This window comes from Silurus aristotelis (genome assembly GCF_946808225.1).
Source record: "Silurus aristotelis genome assembly, chromosome: 5".
Taxonomy (NCBI): Eukaryota; Metazoa; Chordata; class Actinopteri; order Siluriformes; family Siluridae; genus Silurus; species Silurus aristotelis.
Window position 1 is genome coordinate 34,188,787 of NC_139578.1, and position 21,577 is coordinate 34,210,363.

General features: G+C 39.5%; 1 protein-coding gene and 1 long non-coding RNA gene across 2 annotated transcripts in view; both read left to right on the forward strand.

The window, feature by feature from the left end:
• Positions 1 to 21,577, forward strand: part of LOC310725889 (uncharacterized protein) — a 537,758-nt gene that overhangs the window by 45,266 nt on the left and 470,915 nt on the right. The gene's annotated exons all lie outside the window — the stretch shown is intronic.
• Positions 4,079 to 4,708, forward strand: LOC310726689. The gene is made up of 2 exons (XR_014533807.1): positions 4,079 to 4,173; positions 4,278 to 4,708. It is a non-coding gene; the product is annotated as an uncharacterized lncRNA (long non-coding RNA).

Here is a 21,577-nt window from a genome sequence, read left to right on the forward strand (position 1 = left end):
TCACATTTTTTGGGTCGATTCTAAAAGGTAATTTTGTACATTGTATTTACTATTTTTTAGTAACAGGCACAACACTGCACTTATACATACCACATACCACGGGATCAGGACGAGTTTTTGATATTTATTATACAAAACCTGAACTCTGTGTTGGGTAGCACTTGTTTCATTTACATTCACTGATGCTTTCATGCATTTATATATATATTTTTTTTTCGTGCGCACGCGAGAGAGAGAGATTATTACATTTAATTTTAATTCCCTTATTTAAGATAGGAAAAATTGAATGTAAAAAAAATATTAAATAATTTATGGATTTATTCGAAAAAAAAAATAGATATGTTTGATTTTATTTTTGACTTTTTTGACATTTCTTTGTTCATTCTATAAATCTGTAGCCAAAGTTTGACAATAAAGCAACCATTCGATCTCACGACTCTTCCACAAAGCCTCTCCCTCAACTGCTGTTTATACCTTATATAGTCAAAGATCTCATGTATGTATTATGTGAGTGTTCTTTGAAGATCCTACATTTGTATATAAAGAAGTCACATGACTTTTAGTCCTTTCTGGTTTCTCAGCCACATACTGAGTAAATATTTACTTTCAAATCAAATTTCATTTGTCACACACATACATACAGAGTACGACATGCAGTGAAATGCTTTGTGTGACTGTCCAACATTTAAACATAAAAAAGAATAGAATTAAGGATAAAAAATAATAAGGTAGATAAATAAAAAGTATAAACTATAGAAAATATATGAAAATACTTTAAAAGGTTAATCTGATGTGTTAGTGTTTTTTTAGCAATATTAAAATCTCATATTTTACAATATGAAGGTCACATGACCAACAATGCAAATGGGTTTATAAATGCTAATCTTCCACAATGTGTGTGTGGGTTTTTTTTTTACCTCTGGTCTGAATAAAATTTCTAAAAAATCATATGAATGAAATGTATTTATCTGTTTATTTTGTATTATTATTATTATTATAGAATAAAGCTGGTACTCACGTTCTTGTGCAGCAGTGGAAGGTTTGCTGGTCTTCTGCAGAAATGTGTGGAGGGTAAAGTCTCTCCTTTTTATTGCTAAAGCAGTCCCTGGCCTCTATGCTATGGGAGAATCACTGTGATTTCCTGGAAATGCTCACTTTCAGACATGGCCACAGGAAGTGAGGGTGCTGGGGGTGTTGCAGCACCCCCTATTGGCGAGAGAGAGATTTTTTAAAATGAAGGCTATTAAAAATATTTTGCACAATTTATAAATTCCTTCTGAATATTTTAGGAAATGATTTTGACACACGTAGGCTATTAAGTGTATTTTGGATTTTAATTTAATTATTTTAATGATATTGATTTTTCAGGTTCATGTGTAAAACGCGTTTCACACGCGCGGGTGATTTGAGTTTGGCTTTCTCTGGCAGCGCGCACACATAGCCTAAATGCCTTGCCCTTGTGGAAGATCAAATTAGCTCTTCATACCTTTTACAACAACATGAAGATATCAGAAGAAGAGATCGGTGGTCTCTTTCCTGCTCGTGTTCCACATCCCTCTCAAAGCGCAGAGCGGGAGGCTATAACGCGTCTTTGTGTGGAAATATACAACTGTTTTTTTAATGGATTCAACTTTATTATATTATGTAAGTTACCAGTATTTACTGATATTTATTTCAATGCTTTACAGACTTTAGTGTGTTGTTTCTTTGTTTTTTTTTGTTTATTATTTCAAAACAACCCCCCAACCACTGCAACACCGCCGGTAAAAAAAAAAAAAAGGGCCAAAAAAAGCCCTATGTTATTTTTTAAAATGTATTCTAAATAGGCTCATAGGTTTTTTTTTTTGTAAAAAAAAAAAAAATAAAAATAAAAATTCACAGCACCCCCTGTTCAAAATGACTTCCAGCGGCCCTGCTGTCAGATCAAAATTTGAGAAAGTTGTTGAATTCCTGTTTTAGCTACATCATAGCACACAGAAAAACCTCAAACTTTCAATGATCAGTTTAGTCAAGTCATTAAAAAGGTGAATCATTTATCAGTTCTAAAAATGCTGAAGCCCAAACAAGCTTAGTAGCAGTATGAAGAAACTGTTCTTGATATTCTGGTTCTGGTGTGCTGCAGGATGGCTGCTCTGGTGAGAGCTCTGGGCAAACTTTACAGCTTTATTTGCCTTTTCATTGTGTTTGTGAGTCTATTTGTAAATATCTCTTCATTCATCATTCAATACAAACATTTTCAGACATCAGATCGTCTTTAAAAATGGGCTCCCTGGCGAGGACGTGCCGCTGTCTTTACATCCACACTGGAGAAGGAGAATGAAGAGAAAGAAGTGAAAGATTCTGCTGGGATTCTGTGCAGAACTCAGAAAAGGTCTTTCTTCTAGCAAATGTTCAGTAAACGCTCAACAAAACGGATCAACTAAACACTCGGATAACATTTCAGTGAGACATCAGGAAGTGCTGTTTTAGAGCTTCGCTGAGAGATGTTTGTACACCACCCTTCCGTACAGCAGAGTTTTACCTCTGTAAAAAAAAAATGTAGAACTGTGGGACACGTGTGTGTCCAGTCTTTCCCCCAGTTACAATATCATTTTAGATATTTCAGATAGTAAGGTGATATTTTTATACACACAGCTGTTTCCTCTATTCATGTTTGCAACGTGGCTTTATTGCTCTCTATTAACAAGGTTTCATCAAACAAATCATTTTAATTATAAATAATGGTTATTTAATTATAAAACTTTGGATAATCTATAATAACATTAAACTTATTTCAATTTTTACATGCATTATTTTTTTACACACAAGACAAGGCATGTTACAATATTTCTTCTCATCACAAAATTTGAACAGCTATTTTGGGCCTGCCATTGCATTTGCTTTTATTTTATTGGTTGGGCATAAAGTTCAGCCCACCCACACCCCTGAAACGTAGGACTGATCATATACCTTACAGGTCTTCAATATTGTTCACAATATAAATGCACAGACAGTGATAGACTTCAGATATCTTTTATTAAAAGTATATATGTAAATAAATATAAAAGAACAAAGTGAAATAAACAAATTATAAGTATAAATAACAATAAAATATAAAATACATTATGGAATATAAAACTACAGAGTATAAAATCAGTACATGAAATTACAGCTGAATAAATAAACACTGATCTGGCTCCCAGAGCGACGTACAGAAGGGCTTTGAGTCTCTATTGATGAATAAATCTACACTGGTGCACTAGATTACAAACTCAATATAAATCAGTTAATAAATCTACTCTTAGTTGTTGTGTATTTTTTAAACAAAGCAAACTTGAGTTAGTTGAAGTGTGTCAGGAAGAAGAAGCTCTTCACCCATCGTTTAAAGACAGCCAGGGACTCGGGACTGTTCGAACATCTAGGGTTCATTCCACCACCAGAACAGAGAAAACGGAGAAAAGCCTTGAATTATAATTACCTCTCAATCTGAAGAAACTGAGAGAAGGTGGTACAGTCGAGCAGTGCTGGAGGATCTCAGGCAGCATGGTGGTGCAAGTTGTGGGCTTCTGTGAATTGAATGTCCCCTCCTCAGGGTTTCTTGTGTTGCCGAATGCTTAAAAGAACAATATATATATATTATTAGCGACATGTCATTAAATGTGAAATCCAATGTCACAAATGTACTTAATACCTTTTTAAAACCACAAAATTCCTTGACTTGGAGTTTGCATAAAGTACTGGGTGAATGTGGGCAGAGTGGAGGATGGAGGGGAATGATTAAAACCTCTAGAGATAATGAGAAGGGCGTTTGGACTCTGTGTTAACAGTCTGTTATCAACACAATACAGGACATCATATATGCTGATTCACCGTCAGCGCGGGGGCGGGGGGGGGGGGGGGACGGGGGCGGTACGCAGATATCGCGATAACATGTGAGAATTCCCTGAGCAGATAGTACGGCCTCATGCTAGCGGCTAACAGCTCAATGTCCTTACAGCAGATCTGCTCTTTAATAGTGATGTGTCCAGTTTTACACCATCTATTATTCACAAACACTGCCAGTCCTCCTCCCTTTCTCTTACCGCTCTCCATCGCTCTCAAATCCATCCAGAGCCACGGTGGTGTCCGGTGTTAGCTTGGTTAGCCATAACTCACAGCATGATGCTACACTCCCGGAATTCCCTCTGATGCCGGGTAAGAGCCGCTAGCTCGTCCAGCGTGTTGGGTAAAGATCTTACATTCCCCATGAAGATGGACGGAAGAGTTGGTCTGTAGCGTCTCTTTTTATTCCGACACAGAGCTCCAGCACGGGTCCCCCGTCTTCTCCTTCCTCAGCGTGTTGCGGAATGCTAACAGCTGATCCCTGGTGTGAACAGAGCCCAAACAAAGTATCAAAAGTAGAGGAAACTCTGGGGCTTTATGTCCAGTATGCAGCTTAAGCCCTATTCGGACGGGACTAGTTTTTCCAAACGACGTTTGAGTTAGAATGGTTTTCAGTGATTTGATGTATGGATTCGGATGGGACTCACATCTCTGTGTTTATTACGGAGTGTAGCTCTGTGAAACAGAAGTTTCTCTAACGACCACCTGTAAAACTAGTCCCGTCCGAATAGGGCTTTACACACACACACACACACACACACACACACTTATTTATTTTCGACTGATTTTTTATTTAACCACACAATGTTATTTATTAATTAAGGCTAATAAAATGAAGTCAGATGCGGATGCTTCAGACTTTTAATTCTATAGATATTTATTTTATTCATTATGTTAACATTGTGTATGAAAGTGTGTGTGTGACGTATATATATATATATATATATATATATATATATATATATATATATATATATATATAAAATATATCATATATACACACAGACAGTGGAACCCACTTATCTCGCCCTCGGTTAACTCGACAACCCTATTAAGTCGACGTTTTTGAAGTGGAACCGCCAAATTCTCGCTTTTTCTTAGCATTTTCTAATAGTTATGTCGATTCTTTTATGTGGCTGAACCCTGATATCTCGAGCACAAGGGGGAAAATATTTTACCATTTAACGTCAGTTATCTCGATCGGCTTGGTAAAAGCGCGGCGCTGAACAGCACACGGGAGAACGTGGGATGAGCAGCAAAAGCATACAATGAACGACTGCAGGATCGGGGGAACGCTGTTGTGTAAAAAAAACTCCAAAAACACGTGCATGTACATTCTCTTTTATTAACACACATCATGTACATAAAGACATTTCAAGCACGTTAATATACTGCCGCCATTTTGATTTTCGTTTATCTCGATCATCGGTTACCTCGACGCTTTTTGGCGACCCCCTAGGACATCGACATAACCGGATTCCACTGTATGTATATATATATATACATACATATATACACACAGTACAGACCAAAAGTTTGGACACACCTTCTCATTCAAAGGGTTTTCTTTATTTTCATGACTATGTAAATTGTAGAGTCACACTGAAGGCATCAAGGGCTATTTGACCAAGAAGGAGAGTGATGGGGTGCTGCACCAGATGACCTGGCCTCCACAGTCACCGGACCTGAACCCAATCGAGATGGTTTAGGGGTGAGCTGGACCGCAGAGTGAAGGCAAAAGGGCCAACAAGTGCCAAGCATCTCTCGGGGAACTCCTTCAAGACTGTTGGAAGACCATTTCAGGTGACTACCTCTTGAAGCTCATCAAGAGAATGCCAAGAGTGTGCAAAGCAGTGATCAAAGCAAAAGGTGGCTACTTTGAAGAACCTAAAATATGACATTTTTCAGTTGTTTCACACTTTTTTGTTATGTATATAATTCCATATATAATTCCACATGTTAATTCATAGTTTTGATGCCTTCAGTGTGAATCTACAATTTTCATAGTCATGAAAATAAAGAAAACTCTTTGAATGAGAAGGTGTGTCCAAACTTTTGGTCTGTACCAAAAGTTTTGGAAAGCATTTGAATTATTGTTATTCGGTAATAAAGCACTGAATAAAATACTGGAATTTCGTAATTGTTTTCCATATTCATTCTAGTGATGCTGAACTCTCTCTCTCTCTCTCTCTCTCTCTCTCTCTCTCTCTCTCTCTCTCTCTCTCTCTCTCTCTCATATCCTGAAATGTGAACTGTAACAGACTTACAGCAGGGTCACCATAGTTGATCTATTTCACACCAAATTACTTAAATGTTCTCCATATTCACTGTAGTGATGCCGAACCCTCTCAGTATTATATCCTGAAAAATATTTGGGTCTCATGTCAACAGGAATGTCAAACCCCCCCCTTGTCCTTTTTTGTTTCTTTATTGTTTTTTTTTTTATTTGATTTCTTTTTGTTAATATTATGTTTTTTCTCAAGTTTATTTATGTATTTTTTGCATCTTATTATGCACTTTTATTTGTTTATTAACTACTTTTAAATAAGGTCTTCCACGGTCTCCCTATGTATCCTACACGCTGATCACGTGGTTTCTCCATTTTTACCAGCATTCACTAATAATTTGGAGTGTTCACTTAATCATCAGTCATAATCTACAAGTGATATCTGTTCATAATGGATTATAACATGGTTATGGAACTTGAAAAGCTTCTTTTAGAGAGAAAATCCCCAAGAACGGCAATAAACATCAGCGTTACCATATTTGATTGAAATAATCATCCAAATATTAACACTTAAAATAAACAATCTTAACTTTGGCAAAAAGAAGTGTTTGATAATGTCTCTATGCACACTATGTGGCTAAAAGTATTGAAATCCCTGACGTTTCCAGCTGTATGTGATTCTTGCCCAAACAGGAAGCACAAAATTGTAGATCTTTATATATGGCAGCATAAAATTTTCAACCAGGAGTCTAAAACCTGTACCAGCATGATAACAAAGCCAGCTACATAAAGAGAGTCTTTACATGGTTTGGAGTGAAAGATCCTGCTATAGAGCTCTAAACTTATTGAACAATGTTGGGATGAATGTGAACACTGACTGCACCCCAGGCCTCCTCACCTCACCTACATCAGTACCAGACTTTACTAAGCTTGTGGCTATATGAACACAAATCCCTGTATATACAGATGTGGAGAAAATTGTTGGTACCCTTCCATTAAAAAAGAAAAACCCACAAATGTCACTGAAATAACTTGAAACTGACAAAAGAAATAATTAAATAAAAATGTGATGAAAATTAACTAATGAAAATTCCATATTGCTTTTGTGGTTCAACAGAAGCATTTAAAATAAAGGAATGAAACCGGCCTTGATAGAAATGATGGAACCCGTAATGTAATATTTTGATGCACATTCTTTTGAGGCAATAACTGCAATCAAGCGACTCCTGTAACTCTCAATGAGACTTCTGCACCTGTTAACAGGTATTTTGGCCCACTTCTCATGAGCACTGCTTCAGCTGTCTCAGGTTTGAAGGGTGTCTTCATGTTTCAGCTTTTCCACAGATGTTCAACAGGATTTAGATTAGGGTTTAAAGAAGGCCATGTAAGAATAGTCCAATGTTTTGTTCTTAGCCATTCTTTGTTGTGTTTAGCTGCGAGTTTTGGGTCATTTTCTTGTTGAAGGACCCATGAGCTGTGACGGAGACCAAGCTTTCTGACACTGGGCAGCACATTTCACTCCAGAATGCCAGGATAGTCTTCATTTAGTCTTCATTCTTCATATTTCATTTTACTCATAACCAAAACTCCTTCATGTTTCATGCTGATGTGACTTGGCAAAAAGATCCAGTTTTGTCTCATCTATCTAAAGGGAATTTTCCCAGAAGCTTTGTGGCTTGTCACTATGCATTTGGAAGAGTACCAACAAATTTGTCTGCATCTGTACATGTACATGCACACAATCAGGCATAACATTGTTACATTAGAACATTAAGAGCTGTGAATAACACTGATTATATTTTGTATTATTAGGATTAGGATATTATTAAGCAGCAAGTGAACATTTTGTACACAAAGTTGATGTATTAGAATAAAAGAAAATCAGCAAGTGCAAGGATTTGTTTGAGTTTGACTGTTCATACTATTTTTAAAAAGGATCTTGTGATTATGATAATTTATATATATATATATATATATATATATATATAAAAAAAAAAATTTCAGATGGCAATTTGTTTTACAATCGTTTCCCTGGTGGTCTAGTGTTTAGGATGCGGCGCTCTCACCGCTGCGGCCCGGGTATGATCCTCAGTCGGAACCAACCCCAGCCATTAGGGTTGCACAAGCCTTAGTGCCGGTCCCAAGCCCGGATAAATGGGGACGTGCCAAATCAAACATGCGGATGATCCACTGTGGCGACTCCTAATGGGAGAAGCCGAAAGAAAGTTTAGTTTAATTCTTTTACATTCGACACAAGGAATCCAGCAACGTGAAAAACGTAGATTTGTTTGCAGTGCAGAAGAGGCTGACATGCTGTTTCAGGAGTGTCATAGCAGCAACATAGGTGCACATTTTGGCCACCTTAAAACTGGAGATGCCATTTCTCAGCAGTACTACTGCCTGGCATATGCACTGTATTAACATTTCCCTCATTGACTTCATAAATTCAATATCTTTTTAATCATATAATAATAACAAATTCATATAATTAAAATGTGCAGGTATCACAGTGTACAGAAGACAGACCTCAAACCGATCAATGTAACAAGAGCAAATTTATATATTACATTATAATAAGAATATAATGTTTACACATCATTTCTTGACAAATCTAAAATATTCATTTCTTATAATATATACTGTTTATATATTTCTAATAAGTTTTTTATTTATGTCTGTTTCTATAGGTCAAGACTCCATTCGAACTGGTTGGAATGGACTTAATTGGAAAGTTGGCAAAATCTGACCAGGAAAATCAGTATACACAGTCGCAATCAGAAATATTTAACCCCCTCACCCCAATAGACAATACAGTGATGTTGATGAAAGATAATGAAAATAAATGGGGGGGGGGGACTCGTGAAATAAACAATATTTATTGATACATATGAGTTATTTTGACAACAGAATTTGACTTAACTTTAAAGTTCAAATTAAAAATGTAAGTCTTGTAACACATGAGCATGTGCAGTATTATTCAACCCCCAGCTTCAGTACCTTGTGGAGCACCCTTTAGTTTTTATAACTTCTAACAAGCGTTTTGGATAAGTGCTGACAAGCTTCTTACACCTCTCGATTGAAATCTTTGCCCATCCAATGATCACCAAGGTTTGTCAACAGAAGGCATCACGTTCTTCTTCAAAATGACCTGGTATTTCTGGGAATCCATGATGCCAGGTACACAATCAAGATTGCCAGTTCCTGCCGCAGAAAAACAGCCCCACATCGTTATTGACCCACCTCCGAGCTTGACCGTGGGGATGGTATTCTTCTGGTCATGAGCCTGACCTTTTGCACGCCAGACATACCGCTGGTCCATATGTCCAAAAAGTTCCAGTTTGGTTTCATCGGTCCATAGAACTGTCTCCCAGAACTCTTTAGTTTTAACCAAATTCCTCCTGGCATATTCTAGTCGACTCCTGATGTTCCTCGAGGTCAAGAGTGGAGTCTTGGGGTCCGGCCATGAAGTCCTTGATTATTCAGTGCACGTCTTATAGTTGCCACTAAAGCACTTGTACCAGCCTTCATCATGTCATCCTGTAGCTGTCTAAAGCAACAAACGTAATATAATGTTTTGTAATAGTTAAAATAAATAGTTAAATAAATAAAATAAAAAAAACGCTGTTATTATGACGGGCGCTGAGCATGACGTCACAGAGGTGAGACGAAGTAATCGCACGGAGAGCACGCGCTTCGCAGATCGTGGATTTTTTCAAAGAGAATTAAAAGTCAAATATAACAATCATCCTTGTTTAATATGCATAAATAATGTTGTATAATGATGTTATAACTCTTGCAGGAAACGTATTTGGGTTATTTTAGTGCGATGATTGATGGTATTGAAGTGGATGATAGTGGATTGTGGATCCAGTAGCACCTGATGTGATTAATTGTGTTGAAAACCCCCGGATTCGCTGAGGTTCAAAATAACATGATGTTTAGTTCTCTGAATGTTGAGTTTATTCATGTTTCAAAGTGTTTGTGAGTTTATATCTATTTAATTGTCTGGTTGGAGTGTGTGATGTGTTGTGGCTGTGTGCATTGCATTTCTCAAGAGCTTTAAAATGCTTTTCAATTGATTATCATTTATGTAAATGATTTTGCTCATGTGTATTGAGTTAAAATGGTATTTTTCACCCAGTTTAGTTAATGTGTTTAAAAGATATTAATTGTCTACGATGTTCATATACAGAAGTTATACAAGAAAAACTTTACTTCACTCACATCATAAAAACACTCTCCACTTCCTGAATCTAACTCTCTCTCTCTCACTCACTCACTCACTCACTCACTCACTCACTCACTCACTCACAATCTACATTGTTCATATCACAGTCATTCAGCGCTCACAAGTTTGCTTTGTTAATAGCCACTGGTCAGGCGTGTAAATGTGCTATAGTTTGTACATGAAATAATATCATTTGGAAGAGTGTTCCAAAGGCTCGCTGCTTTATAAAAGAACGAATGTTGGCTATAAGTGGTTCTGCATCTTGGAACTCTGCACTCTCCTCTGACTGTCGACCGTGTGGCTCTATTAAGTCTATCTGAATTTAGTGTGACAAATTTTCTCAAAGGGGGAGCAGCGATATTATGGATAATTTTAAATAAAGCAGAAATTTGGTTATGTTTAATGAGGTTTTCAAAACTCAAAATATTATATTTACTCAGTACATTACAATGATGGTACTGATGAGGCTTTTTATCATGTATTTTTATTGCCCTTTTATATAATGATTCTAGTAATTTTAACGATGTTTTACACGCCTGAGACAAACTAGACATGCAATACAGTAGATGCAGAACAATCATAGCATTAAAATAAATATTCAAGGCTTCCGTAAAATTAATAAAAATTCATTTTTTATATAATTCATCAAATTAAATGTAAATTTATTACCAAGTTTTTTTTATATGACTTTTAAAACCTAGATTAGAATCAAGTATTAGACCTAAATATTTTGTTTCCTTTACATTTAACATTTTTTGCCTATTTACTTGAATTTCTTGAGTTAGATGTAACTTACGTTTATTTGAGAAAAACATTGAGACCATTTTCATCAACATTTAAGGTTAGACAAGACGTCTGCAACCATTCTACAACTTTTTGCATCACTTTTGATAATTTGTCAGCAACCTCCAGCTTGTTTTCCCCGTAAGTGAAGATCACCGAATCATTAGCATACATGATTACATCAACGTCCAAACACACTCTAGGGAGATCATTTATATAGATGCTAAAAAGCAAGGGTTCCAAAATAGACCCCTGCGGCACTCCCATCGAGGTGGCTCTAAACGCAGATTTGATGTTATTTGCTTGTACACACTGATGTCGGTCACTCAAATAAGATCTTATCCAGTTGTGGGTGTGCTCAGAGAGACTATATTGATTTAATTTACTATAGAGTATCTGGTGATCAACAGTATCAAAAGCTTTACGCAGATCAAGGAAGACCGCTCCCACCACTCTTCCCTGATCCGCATATGCCCTGATAGTTTCCAAGAGGTAGCAACATGCAAAGTCGAGTATTTATGTCTGAAGCCAAATTGCATTGGATTTAAGAGAGCTTGTGATTCAAAGTAAGTTGCTCCGCCATCGTCTTTTCGAGTACTTTTGACACAGCTGGGAGAATGCTTATTGGACGGTAATTGTTCATGTCTTGTTTATTTCCAGACTTAAATATAGGGGGAAACAATCGCAGATTTTAGAGCTGCTGGAAAAAAAAAAACACTAATCGATTGATTGTCAACGGATCAGAGAGGATGTCCTTATATTGTTTCGGAAAAGAATTATCAAGTCCATAAATATATTTTACTTTGCTGTTATTTAGCACTGTGATTATTTTTTCAACTTTAGTTTTAGTTATTGAACTAAGATTAAAATCAGATTTGTCATTGATTATGAGAGGGGGATGAACAATAAGAAAATTCTAAACTGGATTTTGAACAATGTTTAAAAAATACTAATTAAAATTTCTTGCTATTGCAAAAGAGTCATTAATAATTTTTTTTATTAATATTGAGACAAATATTCTCACATTTTGACTTTTCATTTCCAATCAATTAATCAATAGTTTTCCATATTATTCTACTATTGCCTTTTACATTTCTAATGATGGCAATCACTGCTATCTTAGGGATGCAGCTGCCTGATCTACCACCTCCCTAAAAAGATCTTCCATAGAATCTTGGGGATTGAAGAAAATAAAATCAATGATTAGGGGTTAGATAATTGCTGGTTTAAAATATTTAGGTACATAGCCGATGTTGAGGAAAAACAAATAAAATTTGTTTTAGTGGCGGTTTTCTGTTAGTAGAAATGTGTAGCTAAGGCATCTTCTACACACGCTGATGATTTGGTGAAGATATCAGTGAAATTATTTCAAGTACTGTGATATTCTAACTGCTGATCCAATATGTTTACATATATACATATATGGAACATCTCCAGGTTATGTATGTAACCCTGGTGCCCTGAGGAAAGGCTTCGACACTCTGAATCTCTGAATTATACACTCTGAATTATACAAAGATGCTGTTTGTGGACTACAGTTCAGCATTTAACACCATAATTCCCTCCACACTCACCTCTAAGTTGGAGGTCCTGGGACTCAGCCTGCCGCTGTGTCAATGGATCTCTAACTTCCTGACAGACAGACCACAAGCCGTACGGGTGGGGAAACACACCTCATCCACCCTCACCCTCAGCACTGGAGCTCCCCAGGGTTGTGTTCTGAGCCCCCTGCTGTATTCACTGTACACGTATGACTGTGTGGCCACTTTCAACTTCACCACCATCATTAAGTTTGCTGAAGACACCGTTGTGGTGGGCCTGATCTCCAACAACGACGAGATAGCCTACCTACAGGAGGTTAAAAACCTGGAGAGATGGTGCCAGGAGAACAACCTTCTCCTGAATGTCAGCAAGACTAAGGAGTTGATCGTGGACTTCAGCACGAAGCAGGAGCGGTCACTCCAACCTCTAAACTTTAGCAGGACCCCAGTGGAGAGAGTGGACAGTTTCCCGTACCTTGGTGTTCACATCACACAGGACCTGTCTTGGTCCTGTCACACCAACACCCTGGTGAAGAAGGCCCGGCAGCGTCTCTACCATCTGAGATGCTTAAGGGACTTTAAACTTCCCTCTCATGTGCTAAAGACCTTCTACACCTGCACCATTGAGATCGTCCTGACGGGTAGCATCACTTCCTGGTTCGGGAACAGCACCATGCAGGACAGGCGAACCCTCCAGACGGTGGTGCGTTCAGCTGAACGTACCATCCACACTGAGCTCCCTAACCTGCAGGACATTTACAGGACCAGAGCCAGGAAGATTGTGAAGGACCTCAGCTATCCCAAATATGGACTCTTTTCTCTGTTTCAGTCAGGGAAACGCTTCCGCTCCCTGAAAGCGAATACAGAGAGAATGAGAAGGAGCTTCTTCCCGCAGGCCATTTGGAGTTTAAACCAGGAAACACCCAGGATCTAAAAACTGGCCCACTCTCTCCATCATCACACTTCTTCTCTGTACATATCTCACATTTCGCACCATGACACTTTAAACTCTGGACTCGCACAGCACATTGCACTTTATATTTATACCAGACCATATCGCACACGGACACTTTACATCACAGCATATCGCACACGGACACTTTATGGACACTTTACACCACATCATACCGCACACGGACACTTTACACCACATCATACCGCACACGGACACTTTACACCACACCATACCGCACACGGACACTTTATGGACACTTTACACCACATCATACCGCACACAGGCACTTTATGGACAATCTAAACCACCTTAATTGTCTATTGTTTACCGTTCACTGTTTACTGCCATAGGCATTTTTTGTGTATACATCCTTTCTTGTTTATATATATATATCTTACATCTTTATATATTCTATATTTTATTTTATATAGTTTTTATACTTTATTTATCAGTCTTCTTTTTCTTATATTATTTTTTCTCCCCTATCCTATTCCCTCATGCCGGACCATCGTAATAAGCATTTCACTGCATGTCGTACCCTGTATGTATGTGTATGTGACAAATAAAATTTGATTTGATTTGAATCGAGTCTGTAAACCGTCCAATTGAAAGGGCTGCATCACCCCCAACCAGGAAGCTATAAAAAGCACATGGAGTGAAGCCGATGCTAGCTCCTGTAAGTAGACGGAAGCACTGCGGGGACGCCAGCAGTGTGACATTAAGTCACAGCGTTTCGTTCCCTCAGGGAACTAGGGTTAAATTTTTTTTTACCTTTACTTAACTGGGTAAGTCTCATTGAGATATAGAAACTCTTTTTCAAGAGAGACCTAGCCAAAATAGCAGAACAAACCAAATCACACAATCACAAGACAAACAAAAAGAAAACTCAAGTGCATTTCAATTTAAACAAAAGGGCCATTAATTAAAACATTTGCATGTGTAGATGGACTTATGTTCTATATATTTAACAATGTTTAAAATCATTTAAGGAAACTGTAGACACTGTAGTTGTAGTGATTTCTGTAGGTCATTCCAAGTTGAAGGTGCAAAAAAACATAAAAGCCTTTTTGAACAACTCTGTCCTAGCTTGAGAAACATTTAATGAGATAATTTTCTGGGACCGTAAACCATAAGTACTCTGTACAAAAGAAAAAAATTCGGATATGTAGCATGGCAGCTGGCCTATAATACCCTTATATATAAAAATATAAAGGTGAGTAAGCCGGCGATTTGACAGAGAGGGCAAATTCACTTTGAAGTAAAGTGTACAATGATGAGTGAGAGGTCTGCAATTTAAAATAAACCTTAAAGCTCCATGAAACACAGCATCCAACATCTGAAGACACTTTGATGGGGCATTCATATACAACAGATCGCTATAATCAATAATAGAAAGTAATGTGGCATGATGCTAAACGTGATTCTAAGATTTGCATGTCAGAAGCTTATGTACATTTCATGAATGCATTAACTGTATTTGATTTTGTCAAAAACTTAAATAATTATTTGTAATTCTGAGAAAAAATAATTCCAGTGCACATGAAAACTTGCTTGTGTTTATTCTCCGCTACTCGTATCTCTCACTGCTGGATTTCTGCAGTGAATTGAACAATTTAAAAAAAAAATTTGTACATACCTAGCCTGGAGACATTTCCTTTCGGTAACTCGAGCTGTGTCAACAATGCTTTGGGAACGAGAGTCCAAGACCGCCAGACTGACCAATCCCTGCTTAGTGCATGGGGGCACAGCTATCCAGAAGGGCTACGAGTGGCACTGAGGCCAAGTTTAAAGCACCTGACAAAGGTCAGTGGGGTGGACCAGCCTGCAGCGTTGCAAATATCATGGAGTGAGACTCTAGAGGACTGAGCCTCTGAGCCTGCCACACTCCGGGTCGAGTGCACTCTGACCCTAAAAAAAGCGTGCTGACCAGAGGACTCGTATGAAGATGCAATAGCATCGATAATCCACCTGTTCCACCTTCCTCCAAAGAATTGTCCTGTGTCCAGCACCTGCAGCGAACATAGCCAGTTCTGTTTTTCCTGGTCTGGGGCCTGGAAAGGAGGATAGAATGCCTGGAGCAGTTCATGGAATGACTGATGGAACCTTTGGGATGTAACCCGTCAGACGCCTCAGCCAGGGGCTCGAAGCGGGGTTTGGATAGAGCCTCCAACACAACAGCCAGGTCCCACCCAGGCACTCTGGATCGCACCAGGGTCCTGCAAAGAAAATGCGTTACTAGCAGGTCTCTGCCCAGTGATTGACGATACGCCGAATTGGCAGATGCTTAGACTTTGAGGTTAAACAAACTAACGCTTTGGCAAACTGTTCCTGGAGGAATTCCAGCCCTGAACCAACCAGACAGTTAACTGGATCCAATCGGTGTGGATTGCACCATCCACTGAACAGACGCCATCTCGTGGCATAAAACCTCCTTTAGAGGGAGCTCTGGATTGGAAAATCATTTTTACCACCTCGATGGAGAGACCAGAATATCAGAGGCTGTGGCCCTGCTCAGAGCCCCCCTCAGCCTCCACAACTCTGGACTGTAAAGTATTGCAACCTCCTCCTGAGAAGAATTTCCCAAGGAGGGTGGTTGAGAAGGTCTACCAGGTCCACAAACCATGGTCTGCCCGGCCACCGTGGGGCCACTAGGTGGAGGCGGCCTCCATTCCATTGAACTCTCTCGTAAGGGCAGACTCCCTGGAGGTTGATGTATGAGACCACCGAGGTGTTGTCCAAGCAGATCAACACATGGGTCAGGTCGGAAATGCTTCTATGCAAGGAGCCATCATCTCTAGGCAATTGATGTGACAAAGCAGATGGGACCCTTTCCTATAAACCTTGGGTGGAGTGACCACTCATGACCCCTCCCCAACCCATGAGGGATGTGACGTATCTATCATGAACGTTATGCAACGACTGGGACTTCCAACATGGGGCCCTGAGATACAGCAAAAGGACATGCAAGCACAATGTGCACAGTCAGCTCTGTCAGGAGTTGGGATGCAGGGCCAGATTATTCTGTCAGAGTTCTTATAAGCTTATAAGTCAAGAAGTCAAGTCAAGAAGCTTTTATTTTCATTTCAACCATATATAGCTGATGCAGTACACAGTGAAATATGACAATGTTCGTCCAAAATTCTAAACAACACAGAGTTAAGGACTAAATTAAGTGTCCTTGCCACATAAAGTGCATCGTGCACAATTAAGTGAAAACAAACAACACAAGACAGTGTGGAACAGATACAATAAACACAAAATAGTGAAGATTAGTAATCATGTTGTATAATATGTTTTAAAGTACAATGTGCAAAAGAGAGGACTATAAACAAGAGTGTACTTGTAAACATGAACACATTGTTGTGTAAAAACAGCAATAGCAGCAATCAAGAGGTGCAAAATAGCAAGTAAATGTAATCTGATTAATATATTTTAATGTGATGGTGCTTAGGACATGGAAGTGGAGTGAAGTGAGTGTTGAATGCGTGTTGAGTTCAGGTTGTAACAGTTCAGTATCACACAGTTGAGTGTGTATGTGTGTTTGTACAGTTCAGTTTGATGTATTGAGGAGCTTGATGGTTTGAGGGGAAAAAAAAACTGTTGCATAGAATGCTTCGGTACCACTTTCCTGATGGCAGGAAAGGAAAGAGTGTTTGTGAAGAGTGTGTGAGGGGTGTATCTTGCAAATGAGACCTACCATGGTCGTGTCATTGGCGAATTCGATGATGTGGGTTAAGCTCTTCACACTGCTGACTCATGATTGTGTAGCAATGAACAGCAGTGGACTGAGCACATGGCCCTAATGGCCTCCAGTGCTAAGTGTGGTGGTGCTGAAGAAGCTGTTCTAAATCCGGACTGACTGAGGTCTCTCGGTCAGGAAGTCCAGGATCCAGTTGCAGAGGTAAGTCCAGTAGGCCTAGCTTCTCAATCAGGTGCTGAGGGATCATTGTGTTAAATAAAACCAAGGCTGAAACTGGAAGCTGCGATTCAGACTGAGGTCAAGCGCTGGACTGACCAGTCAGTGGCCGCTCTGCAGGACGCTTTGGACTGGGACATGTTCAGGAGCAGCTCTGATGACGTTGTAAGTATGGTCAGATCTGTTCATGGTACCAGACCCTGAGAACTGCCATGCAACTTCATGAGGCCAGACCCCGAGAAATAACATGCAACAAAACAATAAAACCTTCTAATCTGAGAAGAGGATCTCTTTGATCTGAGGAGAGAAAGCCATTTGTTTAGCTGCCCAGTCACCCATCCTTGAGCCCCCCTCTTTCCCTCCTGGGAAGATGGCTGTATCCTGGAAAGGTGACTGAGAAGGTCCCAGAATTCAATTTACTTTACTTGCATCATGTAATAATTACAATTTAAGAATGTATACATTTTATACAACCTTCACATGTTTAGTATTATTTTAAAGGTCTCAGTGTGATTGGAAATATGATCTCAGTCCCACATCAATAGAACAGACCCCATGTCTGGGGAAATTCTGTCCTACTGACATAAAGGTTGCCCTGGAGAAGATCCTTACCAGGTGGTCTAGGTGACATTTGGTTTTTAGGTCACATCCTGTCCCAAGAAACGGTGTGAAAATATTTTAGCACTATGAATTTACAAGTGTTTACGATGGTTTGGGTATTTAAGGAAATTTGGCGAAACACTCAGGGAAGCATTCGATAGTCAGAACTTCCCACACAGTCTGTGTGTGTGTCTCTCATGCCAGGTTTCGTGATCCTTTAACATTTCCTCAGTAAACTGTATTGCTAAAATATTTAGTGTTATGCTGATCATGTATGTAACTTTCTTCTATTATTTGTTTTAAATGTAACATTTGTTTATTGATTATTGCCTGGCAAATAAATGTAAAATTCTTGATTAACTCTGAAATTTCCTGAAATCATTTATATCTAGTTGTTTATGTAGTCTGGCGTTACTGCAAATCTGTGACCAGGATAGTACAAACTGAAGGCTCAGGAACGGATGGAGCATAGAGCACAACGTCTGAGACCTTCTGATTTCTGACTATGCTCTGACTAGCAAGTTATAACTAAGTGACTAAATATAGTATTCTTTATGCATGAGCAAGCTTTGGCGCCTACTTAAAGAATATTAGTTTACCATTATATCCTCTGACTAAGGGACAGTCTGGCGAGTTTGTGTCCGTGAGCATGTGTAGCGGCTATCACTGACTTAGCAAGTTATGACCAAGTAACTAAATCAATGAATATTAGTTTACCGTTATATCCTCTGACTCAGATTCGGATTGGCCAATGTGCCTCCGTGAGCAGGTATAGTAAGCCGAGCGCAAGGTTCTAAGCGACCCCAGGACCATAATAAATGATTAATTGAAAAGACGGAATGCTTAGAATAATCTACTAAAATGAAAGAAGTACAACCAATAAGCTTGAATTAGAGATATTCAAGTTAAATCTTTATTATAAATTGGAGTCAGATTAGAGGTTAAAATTAGATTAATGTAACGAAGTGCAATCTATTTGGGTAATCTTTTACAGCCGCGTTAGAAGGACTAACACGCAGAATACCTTCACCCACACCAGTGGATTCCGTCATTGGGCCATTGGGTGGGCACCCTACAACGCCAACATGTTCAGGGAAGTGGTTGTAAGATTCATCGGGAAACTTCCCTCTCAGGTGCTAAAGACTTTCTTGACCTGCACCATTGAGAGCATCATGATGGGTAGCATCACTTTCTGGTTTGGAAACAGCACCATGCAGGACAGGCGAGCCCTCCAGAGGGTGGTGCATACCATCCACACCGAGCTCCCTAACCTGCAGGACATCTACAGCATACAGTGCTAGACCAGGGCCATGAAGATTGTGAAGGACCTCAGCCATCCCAACAATGGACTCTTTTCTTTGTTGCGTTCAGGGAAACGCTTCCGCTCCTTGAAAGCGAACACAGAGAGAATGAGGAGGAGCTTCTTCCTGCAGGCCATTCGGAGTATAAACCAGTAGACACCAGGGATCTAGACCTGGTCCTCTCTCCCCATCTTGAGGCATGTAGGAACAATGGCGCTGCTCAGGGAGAAGTTGAAGATGTTGGTGAAGACATGCACTAGCTGTTCTGCACATTCCCTGAGCCAGGATTGTTGTCTGGTCCAGAAGACTTCCCTGGGTTAACTCTGCATAGAGTTTTCCTCACTTCAGCCGTGAACGTGAACATCCCCAGCACCTGATTGAGAAGCTGAGCCTACTGGGCCTGAACACACAGTCCGGATCGGAAACAGCATCTCCAGCATCACCACACTGAGCACTGGGGCACCTCAGGGCTGTGTGCTTAGTCCACTGCTGTTCACTCTGCTGACTTACAACTGTGTAGCAATGCACAGCTTAGATCACATTATCAAGTTTGCCGATGACACGATCGTGGTGGGTCTCTTCAGCAAAAATGACAAGTCAGCATACAGAGAGGAGGTGCAACGTTTAACTGCCTGGTGTGGAGCAAACAACCTGTCTCTAAACGTTGACAAAACTAAAGAGATGGTTGTTGACTTCAGGAGAACACAGAGTGACCATTCTCCAATGATCATCGATGGATCCTCAATGAAGATCGTCAAGAGCACCAAATTTCTTGGTCTTCATTTGGCGGATAACCTCACCTGGTCACTCAACACCAGCTCAATCACCAAGAAAGCCCAGCAGCATCTCTACTTCCTGAGGAGCCTCCCATCCTGACAACATTCTACAGAGGGACCATTGAGAGCATCCTGAGCAGCTGCATCACTGCCTGGTTTGGGAACTGCACCGTCTTGGATCGCAAGGCAATACAGAGTTGAGGACAGCTGAGAAGATTGGAGTCTCTCTACCCTCTATCATGGACATTTACAACCAACAGCATTGTAGACAACCCCACACACACCTCTTCACCCTCCTGCCATTAGGAAAGCGGTTCTGAAGCATTCAGGCTGCCACATCCAGACTGTGTAACATTTTCTTCCCTCAAGCCATCAGGCTTCTCAACACAGAACTGAACTGAAACTCTCTCTCTCTCTCTCTCTCTCTCTCTCTCTCTCTCTCTCTCTCTCTCTCTCTCACACACACACACACACACACACACACACACACACACACACACACACACACACACACACACACACACACAAAACTGTGTGACTGATCTGTGCAACCCGGACTCAACACACACTCGTACTCACTTCACACATCCATGTCTTCAGTACCACTTACATTACATCACTTTATTACTACAAACTGTTTACATGCCGTTTTTGCACATCTTTTCTGGATTGATTTTTTTCACAACATTTTGTTTATATTTTTATGCTACTGTTCACTTTATGTCTCTTATACACCACAGTGTGTAATATAGTACAACAGGTTTACTGGAGGCATTGTTTTGTGTATTTGTCTTGCATTGTCTTGTGTTGTCTCTGCACTGTTTGCACGTGATGCACTTTATGTGTTGAGGACACTTACTAATCCTTAGCCCTGTGTTTTCTGTTCTCTGTGATTACTGTTGTATTTAGTGCCAGGGTTCAGGAGGAACCATGTTTAATTTCACTGTGTAATGTGTCAGCTCTATATGGTTAAAATTACAAAAAAAAAAAAAAAAGCTTTTTGACTTGATTTGACTTGAGATGTCCTGCCACATGTGCCATGTGTCTCCACCATCCTGGAAGTGACTGTGGATTCTTGGTGTTTGCTCGCTTTGCCTCTCTGATTGTCTGACGAGCGGTTTGTATGCTGGATTTAGAATAACAAAGATGTGGTTTAAGAAGCCAAGGTAGCCATTGAGACTGGACTGGGCCTGGGTGGCTGAATCACTAGACTTTCCTGTAATTCATGCTTGCTTTCTCTTTTAGATACTTCCTGGTGGATTTAAATTCTAGAAAGTTTTGGAATTCCTGTTCAGCTAGATCATGACAAGCTGAAAATCTCAAATATTTACTTAGCAGTTTAGTCAAGTAATTAAAAAATGTGAAAAGAGCCCATTCTAGCAAACAGTA